This window comes from Rhinopithecus bieti, unplaced genomic scaffold (genome assembly GCF_001698545.2).
Source record: "Rhinopithecus bieti isolate Rb0 unplaced genomic scaffold, ASM169854v2 scaffold_15250, whole genome shotgun sequence".
Lineage (NCBI taxonomy): Eukaryota > Metazoa > Chordata > Mammalia > Primates > Cercopithecidae > Rhinopithecus > Rhinopithecus bieti.
The window spans coordinates 57,420-71,144 of NW_016808041.1; the positions used below are offsets into that span (position 1 = coordinate 57,420).

At 40.7% G+C, this 13,725-nt stretch overlaps 1 long non-coding RNA gene across 1 annotated transcript; it reads left to right on the forward strand.

Annotated features, from left to right (window-relative positions):
• Nucleotides 1–2,785: 2,785 nt before the first annotated feature.
• Nucleotides 2,786–7,739, forward strand: LOC108537660 (uncharacterized). Its single transcript, XR_001887887.1, has 2 exons — nt 2,786–4,395; nt 5,080–7,739. It is a non-coding gene; the product is annotated as an uncharacterized LOC108537660 (long non-coding RNA).
• The last annotated feature ends 5,986 nt before the right edge of the window (nt 7,740–13,725 follow it).

The window sequence follows — 13,725 nt, forward strand, 5'->3', positions numbered from 1 at the left end:
TATACCCAGTAGTGGGATGGCTGGGTCATATGGTACATCTAGTTCTAGATCCTTGAGGAATCGCCATATTGTTTTCCATAATGGTTGAACTAGTTTACAATCCCACCAACAGTGTAAAAGTGTTCCTATTTCTCCACGTCCTCTCCAGCACCTGTTGTTTCCTGACTTTTTAATGGTGCCTGGCTTATTTTCACTTAATGTTCTCCAGGTTCATCCATGTTGTCACAAATGACAGGACTTTCTTCTTTTTCAAGGATGAATAGTATTCCACTTTTTATACATACCACATTTTCTGTATATACTCTCCCATGTATTCTGCCTAGATTGATTTTTTATATCTTGGCTACTGTGAATATTTCTGCAAAGAACATGGAAGATATCTCTCAGACATACTGATTTCATTTCCTTTGGATATACACCCAGTGGTGAGATTGCCGGATGATGTAGTAGTTCTGCTTTTAGCTTTTTTTTTTTTTTTTTTAGAAACCTCCATATTGTTTTCCATAATGGCTGTACTAATTTACATTCCCACCAACAGTGTGCAAGGGTTCACTTATCTCCACATCCTCATCAACATTGTTATCTTTTGTCCTTTTAATAATAGCCATCCTAAGGAGTATGAGGTGATATCTCGTGGTGGTTTTAATTTGAATTTACCTGATTATTAGTGATGTTGAGCACTTTTTCATATACCTGTTGGCCATTTGTATGTCTTCTTTTGAAAAATGTCTATCCAGATCCTTTGCCCATTTTTAAATCAGGTTATTTGTTTTCTTACTATTGAGTTGTTTGAGTTCCTCAAATATTTTAGATATTAACCCCTTATCAGACGTATAGTTTGCAAACACTTTCTCCCATTCTGCGGGTTGTCTCTGTATTCTTTTGTTTCCTTTGCTGTGCAGAAGCTTTTCAGTTTGATGTAATTTCATTTACCTGTTTTTTCTTCCGTTGCTTGTACTTTTGGATCATATCCAAAAAGTAATTGTATAGACGAGTATCATAGAGTTATACCATATGTTTTCTTCTAGTAGATTTATGGTGTCAGGTCTTACATGTAAGTGTTTAATCCATTTTAGTTGATTTTGTATATGTTGTAAGAAAAGGGTCTAATTTCATTCTTCTGCATGCGGACATCCAGTTTTCCCAGCACCGTTTATTGAATCTATAAGAGTTCTTTCCTCTCCACATACTTGCCAACATCTGTTATTTTTGGTATTCTACAATGGCCATTCTACAATGGCCATATCCCCATACTGTGGGTTGTTTCTTCACTCTGTTGAGTGTTTCCCTTGCCTCACAGAAACTCTTTAGTTTAATCCAGTCTCATTTATCTATTTTTGGGTTTTGTTTCCTGTGCTTTTGGGGTCTTAGCAATAAAATCTTTTCCCAGAGCATTATCCTGGAGAGTCATCCCGAGGTTTTCTTCTAGCATTTTTATAATTTCTATAGCTCCTCCAAGATCACACATCTGAACTGAGATTGTAATGGTGATCTATCTGAAAGCCCATTTATCTACCTATCTGAAAGCCCATCAGCTTTCACTTACACCACAATACACAAATCCATCAAATGCATTGTCCACTCAATTATGGAGCTGTCTTGGGAAATACTTCTGTCAGCTAAGAAGAAGGATAACCTTGTTAAATCTTCCCAGCTTTTCTTGTCAGATAAATGCCTGCTTTATTTGCTTTCCCCTACTCCCAGGTCTCTCTTGCTTCATATCAAAGCAGGAAAGAAAGGAAAAACTGCACAATGATATGATGGCATCACTTTGTGCCAGAGTCCAGAAACAGTCTTATTCTAATCCAAAGAATATTGCACAACCATTTTGCTTATGTGTAATAGACTTTTCCTGCTACTTTCTCTGTTGGCTTTAGAAAACACCGCCATCTAATATAAACAGTGAATACCAAATTCCATGTAAACTTGGACAAATCACAGGGCCTTATCATTATTTTCCTTATCTATAAAGTAAGATAATAACAGCTGTACTACTTACCTCACGGGGTTATCATACAGAGGGTCAATGAGATACTGTATATGGAAACATTTCTAAACTGTAAATCTCAATTTGAAGTCAAAAGATTACAAGTGTGATCTGTAAAAATGTTGCTCTCATGAACAAGCGTACACAGGAATTACGATCATTTTTCTGTTCTCTGGCATAAACAATGAGTTAAAGAATTAGGGAGACCAGATTTCAAAACCTCTCTGCTACTTATAAACTTTGTGGCAGGTGTCTAAGTTTCAGTTGCCTTAAATGTAAAAGAAGGTTAATAACACTTTTCCTTCTGGGATGATGAAATAAGTAAATTTAAAAATATTTTTGCAAATGCCTAACCCAGCACTAGAAGTTTCTGGAAATGACAATGGGTGTCAATAACCTGGTGAAGACTGTGCGTCCTCACTCCATTCTCCCTCCAGGCATGGCCCCTTGAAGCCTGGGAGGATGGACTATTATATTCTTTTTCTTTTTCTTTCTATTTTTTTTTTGTTTGTTTGTTTTGTTTTCCTTTGAGACAGAGTCTCGTTCTGTTGCCCAGGCTGGAGTGCAGTGGCGCAATCTTGGCTCACGGCAGCCTCCGCCACCCGGGTTCAAGTGATTCTCCTGCCTCAGTCTCCCAAGCAGCTGGGACTATAGGCGCGTGCCACCGCGCCTGGCTAATTTTTTTTTTTTTTTTTTTTTTTTTTTTTTTTTTTTTTTTTTGGTATTTTTAGTAGCGATGGGGTTTCGCCATGTTGGCCAGGCTGGTCTTGAACTCCTGACCTGAGGTGATCTGCCCGCTTCGGCCTCCCAAAGTGCTGGGATTACAGGCGTGAGCCATCACACCTGGCCTATTTTTTCATTTGATTCTTGCAGTATCCCTGTGAGATCAGCTAAGCAGATGTTATTATGCTCATTTTATATGCAACAAAACTAAGAATATTGGCTCTGATTGTGCCATGTACTATATAACACTAAGGAATATTGCCTGAGATGTCCAAAAATGACACCACTGGATGTTAATTTATCTTTGGAAAGAATATATTTGGCAGTATCTAGTAAATCTGAGCATACACATACCTTATGATCCATAAGTTCCATTCTTAAGTTTATTTCAAACAGGAGTGAATATATTTGTTCACCAAAGACATGTAATAGAATGTTCATAACAGCACTGTTTGTAGTAGTTCCAAACTGGAAATTACTCATATGTCCATCAACGGTAGAATGGATAAATAAATTGTGGTGTGATCACACAATCAACTTCTGTATAGCACCAATAAACTATTGCTAAACAATGATGAAACTCCTAAACATAATATTAAATGAAAAAGAAGCCAGACACAAATGAATACATATTGTGATTGCATTTATATAAAGTTTTATATAAACAGGCAAAACTAATCTTTGGTGATAGAAGTCAGGATGGCAGTTACCCTTGGGTTGGGGGAGCGGCATTACTGGAAAGGGGCATAAGGAAGGGTTCTGGGGTTCTGGTAATGATCTGTTTATTGACCTGGGTGCTAGTGATATGGATGCGATTACATCATGAAAATTCATCAAGCTTACGATTTGTGTACTTTCCCGTAATGTATAGTATACTTCAGTAAAAAGTTAATTTGCCTTAGGCAAAAGAGAAACCCATTATCTTAGGCAAGGTTTTTCAGTGGCTTCCCATGGTACTCAGAATAAAATCCAAAGTCCTTACCATGGCCTGCATGGCAATATATACATGATCTAGCCCCTGGCTACCTCCTCCACATGTAGCCGGTGCGCCTATAAATGTTAGGGTTGAATGAATGATTGAAGATCCCTGGGTGAATGGTCCACTAGGCTATAGCTGGGATTCCTCCCACAAAGGGAGACACCTGAGAAGTTGTAAGTCATCCTGTTAAAAGGAAAGCTTTGTTAGTATAACCTCTCTTGTCCACCCCACCTCAGTTTGGTGAGGAGAAAGCTCAGAGCTTTCCCCAGTGCTTCCATGAACTTTGGCCAGTAAAGACTTAAAATATCATATCATAAGATGAGAGAAACCAGCTGGAACTTAACTTCTATCCCGTATCCTTCGATTATTCAAAGAAAAACAAAACACGGTCAACAGGCAGTGGAACTCCTCACTCCAATGTGATATTCCTGAGAGAATATTGACTTATTGCACTTCGTCTCTGGGACAAGTATTGAACATAGGGGAAGCCTTATATAAAATTGTTCAATAAACAAAAGATGTCTTTAACATGTGTTTGAGATCTTTCTTCTCATGATTCCATGTTAGGTACAACAACTATGACCGGGCTGTCATCAATACCGTTCCTTATGATGTCGTCCATCGCTGGTATACAGCACACCGGACTCTAACGATAGAGTTGAGGAGACCTGAGAATGAGTTTTGGGTCAAACTAAAGCCTGGCAGGGTGGGTCCTAATCTCTAAAGATGTCAAGCAAGCTTGTAATAATGAAGCAGTGAAGAACGGGTACTTACTTAATATGTGAGTCACAATGTTGCAAAGGAAAAAGAGGAAAGAGTCCTTGGTGTTGGTCATGGTCCTGCGGCTCACTCACTGAATGCCCTGGAAGCAAGCCTCATCCCATCTCTAAGGCATCAGTAACTCTATTTGTATGATGAGGGGGTTTAACTGGATGACCCCCAAGGGTCCTTCCAGCTTCATGATTCCGTAGTTTTATTTTGGTATTTCCTCTGGATGAAAAATACCTTCAGCTTAGCATAAAATGTCGTGAGATAATTTAACCCTTTGAGAAAGGGTAGAATAAGAATTAAAGAAAAAGAAAGAAACCAATTATCTGATTTGCTTTGATAAGAGAACAATTACTTGAGAAACAGAAGCTCTTCCACTGCAGGGCCTATTACCTACTGTTGCCTCTGTAACTTCCATTTAGCCTACTACAGGGCTATACACATCTTAGTTTCCAAACATTTGTTTAATTTCAAAAGAAAAATACCTCATTTAATGTAACCAGAGAACAACCTAAAGCTTGTCTTTTAAATGATCTCTTCTGACTTAGGGTTCCCTTGGTCTGTCCTTCTTCTGATAGTGTTTTCTCTCTTTTTTTTTTTTTTCTTTTTTGCCCATTCACAGGTCCTATTTATAGACAACTGGCGTGTCCTACATGGCAGGGAATGCTTCACTGGCTACCGCCAACTCTGTGGCTGCTATTTAACAAGGGATGATGTATTAAACACTGCTCGCCTCTTGGGGCTTCAGGCTTAAAATTGACAGCATCGGGATTATGAATACACCTGGCACCCCGGCTACCAGAATTTCATATGGGCAGAATAATATTGTGTCAAACTCTACTTCAGATTGTCTCCTTATCCCATCCCACAAAACAGAAGCTGTCCCTTTCTCTAGTAGGGGAGACTTGTTAGAGAGGGGGGACTCTGAGCTATCGAATGTCAGACTTCTAGTGGGGCAGCTCTCTTCCTCATGTTATAACATGGATCCACTTGTTTTATTTAAACCTTTTAATATAATTTTGGTCAATCTCCTTCAGAAATATAATCTCCATATTGATAGGAAAGCAATAATTGCCATGAGGTAGTGATTTTTTTTTTCCCAAGTAGATCAGTTAGAAAGAAATGCATTCTAGAAATAACAGAAATCCTGATAAAGCAAAAATTTGCAAAATTTTTGGTCTTAGGACACCTTAACACTCTTTAAAGTTGTTGAAGGCCCCAAGGAGTTCTTGGGTGTGGGTTCTATCTATTGATACTAATTGTTTTAGGTATTAAGACTGGGAAATATTTAAAACCCAGGAACACAGAAGCACACATCCCTCAGCTGTCAGAGAGATGGCATAACCATATGTCATGTAGCCTCTGGAAAAGTCCTCTGTCTCCTCACGAGATACTGAGAGGGGGAAAAAAAGCTACTATTGCCTTTGTAACTTCCACTTAGCCTACTACAGGGCTATGCACATCTGGGTTTCCAAAGTCTGCTTAATTTCAAAAGAAAAATGCTTAATTGAATGTAACTCATCTTGGTGTTATTATACAAAATAATTTTTAATCTGCAGACCCACTAAAAGGGCCTCAGGGACTCCTCCAGGGGTCTTCAGACCATACTTTGAGAACCCATGGGCTAGCGACTACCTTGAGACAGTCCTTTACATAGGCCTGGGGATTAAAGGGTTTAGCTGAAACCCTAGATTTTTCTCTATAGCCTAATAGAACTCCAAACATTATAAGAATTGCTTGGTAGCATAAGCTCAGGGATAAGGTGGGAATTGAGTTCAAATATAGTGTTTTATCTTTGATACAAATCATCTCTATAGGAGTTAAATTAGGAAGTCACAACAGCTCCTGTTGAACAAACTCATCAGTGTGGTAATCCTATGAGGGATAATTGCAGAAAGGTTTTAAAGACTTGTGAGGTTCCATATGATAATTCTTTACACACACACACACACACACCACCACCACCACCACCACCACCACCAAGAGAAGTACACAGGACTATCCTGTAATATTATTCAGGGAAATCAGCCTGATAGATGCTGTGCCTCCGGAGAGTTCTCTGGAGATTACTACCCAAATGTGTATTTTGGCAATTTGGTGGTATTTAGGATGTAATATGTTTTCCTCCATTTCTGCTAATTTTTTTCTTTCTCTCTCTGTCTCTCTCATAAAATACTATACATGTTAATTACCAAGATTTGAATGAGTCAAATTTAGTAGCTTGCTGCTTTTATTTTTTAAATGGCTTCTTTTATGTATGGGGGGAGGGCAGGTTATGAGGCTTCTTTTCCCTCAGCTTTCATTGAAAGTGAAGGTGTACAATAACCACATTGACCACTGTAGAATGATGAAAGAGAATATAGGCTAGGATGCACACAAGAGGGGGGAAAAGGCATTATTAGTGAAGATAGGAGTTACAAAGCAAAGCAAAGTCAGTATTCAGATAGAGAATAGAGCCTAATCTGATGTTTGCAGGGAGTTCCTAGATCACATTTGGCAATTTACACATTATTTTATTGACACATCCAGTGCTCCAAAATGTGTTCCCAAAATATTTCGGCATTTTATTTGTACTATATAGGAATCTTTAGGGGAGTCCATGAAATTTGTTTTCCTCATAGGTCAAAGGACTGATAATTAACTTTGGTTCTTAAGGAGTATGCCCTTTAGCAATAAGAACAGCAATAACATTTTACCCTGAAGTTTTTTCTCTATACCTACTATTATGCACTCCTAAAATATGTCATCATTAGTCTTCATGAGGATGTTTACCATTTTTGAAGTTTTGCGTAAATTAGCCTTGAAGATTACACTATAACTGAGGTCAGCATTGGTTTACGGCCAGCAAAGGACATGATCATGGCCCTGGAGAGATGAGGACACAAAACAAATCAATTTCCCCACTTACTGAAGGACTCCCCTTACCTTCTGTCTCTCCTGACACCTTGACTCATTAATTGTTTTACCCTCCTTTCTGGAAATTTGCAACCAATCCTTCTCAACAATGTACTCCCTTTGGTACATTGAAGAAAAAGAGAAGGGAATTATTTGAGTCCTGATCACGATGCATTGAAAACTTCCTATGTGAGATGTTTCTTTTTTTTACGTCTCTTCCAGGTGTCCCTGAGTATATAAGCATGGGTCTATGTCTACCAAGCTCACTGTAGAGTCACTTTTACCTTTTGCTATGGTGGAATGGGATCTGTAGGGTCAGGAACACAGCACCTAACACAGTGCCTTATGGACAGTAGTTTTATAATACAGATGTGTTGGAAGAATAAATGAATGAGTCCTTTTCAAACAAAGTCACCAGAAGTTACCACATTCTCTGTACGTATGTCCTTTTTTGTTTGGCATTTAGCCGACACTGGCTTTTGTTCACTTTCATCTAGAGTAACCAACCATCCTCTTGTGCCCAGAACTACAGGATTTTCCATTTTAAAACTAGGGAGAGTCCCACACGAACCAGGACTGCTGGTCAGTCACCGTACCTTCTTGCTGCTAGCTATGTAGTTTTCTTTGGTTTTCATCACTGGTTCCCATTTCTTTGAAAGTGTTTGTAGGTCACAGACTGTGTAGTCCGTGATGAAAAGAACAAAAGATGTACGAATTATGGTGTGTTGTGATTCCCAAAGTAGGGTCCCCAGACCACCAGCAGCGGCATCATTTGAGAACTCCTTAGAAATGCACATTTTCAAGGCTCACCCCACGCCTACTAAGTAAGAAACTCTGGGCAGGGGTACCAGCAGTTTGTTTTAGCAAGCCCTCTGCAGGATTCTAACACATGACAAAGTTTGAGAACTACTGACAGGAAGAGTCCTGCTGCTGAGTTCTAGGCCCAGTTCTGGCACTGGCTCACTAAATGACTTGAGGCATGTACCTCTCCTATTTTGAACTTCAATTTTCTCTTCTGCGAAATGAAAGCCTTGGACTAGGCAGCGTCTAAAGGCTCTGTCACTCTGTAATTGTGCGACTTTGGTAACTTTGTTTGACTTCTCATTGCTTAAGTTTTCTCATATGGGTATGGTAAGGAAAATATCTACCTCACAGGATTTTCTAACAATTTTGTGATTATTAAGTAAGATGACTGATGACTAATAATGACAGCCAACTCCTACACAGTGCTTTGTATATCCTGGACTGTTCTAAGTGCTTTTAATCCCTGCGACAATCCCATCTCCATTTTACAAATGAAAAATAGAGGTCACACGGCTAATACATGTCAGAGTTTGGATTAAAACCCAGAAAAATCTGTCCCCAGAGACAACAATGATTTTAACTAGCATGCCCTTTTGCTCAATAAATGTTAATTCCCTCACCCTTTCCAAACACACACAGTCTAGCTGACCATTCATAGACAATAATCCCACTTTCACAGTCCATCCAACAAGATCTTAAAAGAACCATGGGAATCTCTAGGTTTCTTTTGCAAATAGTTTTCAAGCACTTTTTTAAAAAAGGAGGGGGCGTGGGGAGGGAGTGGCCAAGATGGCTGACTAGAAGCAGCTAGGGTGAGTGGTTCTCACGGAGAGGAAGGAAAGGGGCAAGTAAATACAGCACCTTCAACTGAAACATCCAGGTACCTGCATTGGGTCTAATCAAGGAAACAACTCGATCCACAGAGAATGAAGAAAAGCAAGGCAGGATGACAGCCCACCCAGGAGCAACATGGAGACAGAGGAACCTCCCCCACCCAGAGAAGTAGTGAGTGAATGTACGATCCTGGGAAACTACGCTCCTCCCATGGATCCTTGCAACCCTTGGGTCAGGAGATCCCCTCGTGAACCCAATCCACCAGGGCCTGTGTGTCAGACTTGACACACAGAGATACGTGGAGTCTCAGCAGAGCAGCCGCTTCAGCACGTGCAGAGACCCAGGAGCTGTATTACATACTCCAGCAAAAGTAACTGCAACTCCTGCAAAGCGGGAGATTAGACCCCTGTACATACCCCTAGGAAAGAGGCTGAATCCAGGGGGCCAAGCAGCAACGATCTGCGGGCCCCACTTCCACTGCACCTCACAGGATAAGACCCACTGGTTTGGAGTTCCAGCCAGCCACCAGCAGCAGTGTTGCACCTACCTGGGACAGAGGTCCCAGGGGGAGGGGCAGGCTGCTCTCTGGGACAGAGCTCCCAGAAGTGGTACCCCAGAACAGCACAGCACAGCTGCTCTTCAGAAGCATGGCCAGACTGCTTCTTTAAGCAGGTGCCCAATCTGTTTCCCCTCACTGGGTGGGACTTTTCAACCAAGGCCTCCAGCAACCCCTACTGGTGTTCTCTGGCTGACAGAGATTTGAATTCTCCCTGCGACAGAGCTCCGGGAGGGAGGGAGGGGCCACCGTCTTTGCTGTTTGGGCGACTTAGCTGTTCCAGCCTCCAGGCTTTGGAGAGCCCACACCGACGAGGGGTGGAAGCAGTGCCCCAGCACAGCACAGCTGATCTGCAAAAGCATGGCCAGACTGCTTCTTTAAGCAGTTCCCTGATCCCATTCCTCCTGATTGGGTGAGACCTCCCAACCAGGGTCTCCAGCCTCATCCTACAGGTGCGTTTGGGCTGGCAACAGGTCGGTACCTCCCTGGGTCGGAGCTCCCAGAGGAAGAGGCAGGCTGACATCTTTGCTGTTTCACAGCCTTCACTGGTGATAGCTCCAGGTACTGGAAAATCCAAGGCGACTAGGAACTGGGGAAGAAGCCCAGCAAACTACAGCAGCCCTACAGAAACATGGCCAGACTGTTAAAAGAAGAAGAAGAAAAAAAGGTAGATAAGCCCACAAAGATAAGAAAGAATCAGTGCAAGAACGCTGAAAACTCAAGAAGCCAGAGTGCACTGTTTCCTCCAAATGACTTCATCACCTCTCTAGCAAGGGTTTGGAATTGGGCTGAGGCTGAGATGGCTGAAATGACATAAGTAGAATTCACAATATGGATAGGAATGAACTTCACTGAGTTAAAAGAGTACATTGTAACCCATTGCAAGCAAGCTAAAAGTCATGATAAAACATTGCAGGAGCTGACAGACAAAATAGCCCATATAGAGAAGAATGTAACCAACCTGATGGAACTGAAAAAACACACTACAAGAATTTCATAATGCAATCACAAGTACTAATAGCAGAATAGACAAAGCAGAGGAAAGAATTTCAGAGCTTGAAGACTGGCTTTCTGAAATAAGACTGGCAGACAAGAATAGAGAAAACAGAATGAAAAGCAATGAACAAAATGTCCGAGAAATATGGGCTCATGTAAAGAGAGCAAATCTAAGACTGATTGGTGCCCCTGAAAGAGATGGGGGAAATGGAACCAATTTGGAAAACGTATTTCAGGATATCATCTATGAGAAATTCCCTAACCTAGCTAGAGAGGCCAACATTCAAATTCAGGAAATCCAGAGAACTCCAGGAAGATACTCCACGAGAGGAACATCCCCAAGACAGATAATCCTCAGATTCTCCAAGGTTGAAATGAAAGAAAAAATGTTAAAGGCAGCTAGAGAGAAAGGCCAGGTCACCTACAAAGGGAAGCCCTTCAGACTAACAGCGGATGTCTCAGTGGAAAACCTACAAGCCAGAAGAGACTGGGGGTCAATATTCAACATTCTTAAAGAAACTCCAACCCAGAATTTCATATCAGGCCAAAGTAAGCTTCATAAGTGAAGAAGAAATAAGATAATTTTCAGACAAGCAAATGTCGAGGGAATTTGTTACCACCAGACCTGCCCTACAAGAGCTCCTGAAGGAAGCACTAAATGTGGAAAGGAAAGATGGTTACCAGCCACTCCAAAAACACACTGAAGCACTCAGACCAGTGACACTGTAGAGCAAACATGTAAGCAAGTCTGCAAAATAACCAGCTAGCATCATGATGAAAGGATCAAATCCAAACATACCAACACTATCCTTAAATGTAAATGGGCTAAATGCCCCAATTAAAAGACACAGAGTAGCAAGCTGGATAAGGAACTGAGATCCAATGGTATGCTGTCTTCAAGAGAACCATCGCACATGCAATGACACACATAGGCTCAAAATAAAAAGATGGAGGAAAATCTACCAAGCAAACGGAAAACATAAAAAAGCAGCAGTTGCAACCCTAGTTTCTGACAAAACAGACTTTAAATCAACAAAGATTAAAACACACACACACACACACAGACACACACACACACACACACACACAAAGAAGGGCATTATATAATGGTAAACGGTTCAATTCAACAAGAAAATCTAACTATCCTAAATACATATGGACCCAACACAGGAGCACCCAGATTTATAAAGCAAGTTCTTAGAGGCCTTCACACAGACTTAGACTGCCACGCAATGATAGTGGGAGACTTTTTAACACCCCACTGACAATATTAGACAGCTCATTGAGACAGACAATTAACAAAGATATTCAGGACCTGAACTCAGCACTGGATCAAATGGACCTGGTGGATATCTACAGAACTCTCCACCCCAAAACAACAGAATATACATTCTTCTGATCACCACATGGCACTTACTCTAAAATCGACCACATAATCAGAAGTAAAACACTCCTCAACAAATGCAAAAGAACTGAAATCATGACAAATAGTCTCTTGGGCCACAGAAGAATCAAATTTGAAGTCAAGACTAAGAAATTCACTAAAAACCATGCAATTACATGGAAACCGAATAACCTGCTCCTGAATGACTTTTGGGTAAATAATGAAATTTAGGCAGAAATCAAGAAGTTCTATGAAACTAATGAGAACAAAGATACAAAGTACCAGAATCTCTGGGACACAGCGAAGGCAGTGTTAAAAAGGGAATTTACAGCACTAAATGCGCACATCAAAAAGTTAGAAAGATCTCAAGTTAATAACCTAACATCACTACTAAAAGAACTAGAGGAGCAAGAGCAAACAAATCCCAAAACCAGCAGAAGACAAGAAATAACAAAAATCAGAGCTGAACTGAAGGAGATAGAGACATGAAAAACTCTTCAAAAAAGGAAAGAATCCAGAAGCTGTTTTTCTTCTTTGAAAAAAAGTAATAAAATAGACAGACCACTAGCTAGACTAATAAAGAAGGAAAGAGAGAAGATTCGAATAAACACAATCAGAAATGATAAGGGGAATATTTACCACTGACCCCACAGAAATACCAACAACCATCAGAGAATATTGTGAGCACCTCTGTGCACATAAACTAGGAAGTCTAGAAGAAATGGACAAATCCCCAGAGACATACACCTCCCCAAGGCTGAATCAGGAAGAAACTGAATCCCTGAACAGACCAGTAATGGGTTCAGAAATTGAGGCAGTAATAAATAGCCTACCAACCAAAAAAATCCCAGGACCAGATGGATTCACAGCTGAATTCTACCAGATGTACAAAGAGGAACTGGTAGCATTCCTACTGAAACTATTGCAAAAAATTGAGAAGGAGGGACTCCTCCCTAACTCATTCTATGAGGCCAGGCCAGCATCATCCTGAAACCAAAACCTGGCAGAGATTCAACAACAGAAGAAAACTTCAGGCCAGTATCCTTCATGAACATCAATGCAAAAATCCTCAACAAAATGCTGGCAAACTGAATCCGGCAGCACATCAAAAAGCTTATCCACCATGATCAAGTTGGCTTCATCCCCGGGATGCAAGGTTGGTTCAACATATGCGGATCAATAAATGTGACTCATCACATAAACAGAACTAAAGACAAAACCCACGTGATTATCTCAATAGATGCAGAAAAGGCTTTTGATAAAATTCAACATCCCTTCATGTTAAAAACTCCCAATAAACTAGGTATTGAAGGACCATGCCTCGAAATAATAAGAGCCATCTGTGACAGATGCACAGCCAACATCATACTGAAAGGACAACAGCTGGAAGCATTCCCCTTGAAAACCAGCACAAGACAAGGATGCTCTCTCACCACTCCTATTCAACGTAATATTGGAAGTTCTGGCCAGGGCAATCAGGCAAGAGAAAGAAATAAACGGCATCCAGATTGGAAGAGAGGAAGTCAACCTATCCCTGCTTGCAGATGACATGATCCTATATCTAGAAAACTCCATTGTCTCAGCCCAAAGGCTTCTTAAGCTGATAAACAACTTCAGCAAAGTCTCAGGGTACAGAATCAATGTGCAAAAATCACTAGCATTCCTATACACCAGCAACAGTAAAGCCGAGAGCCAAATCAGGAATGAACTCCCATTCACAATTCCTACAAAAAGAATAAAATACCCAGGAATACAGCTAACTAGGGAGGTGAAAGATCTCTACAAGGAGAACTACAAAC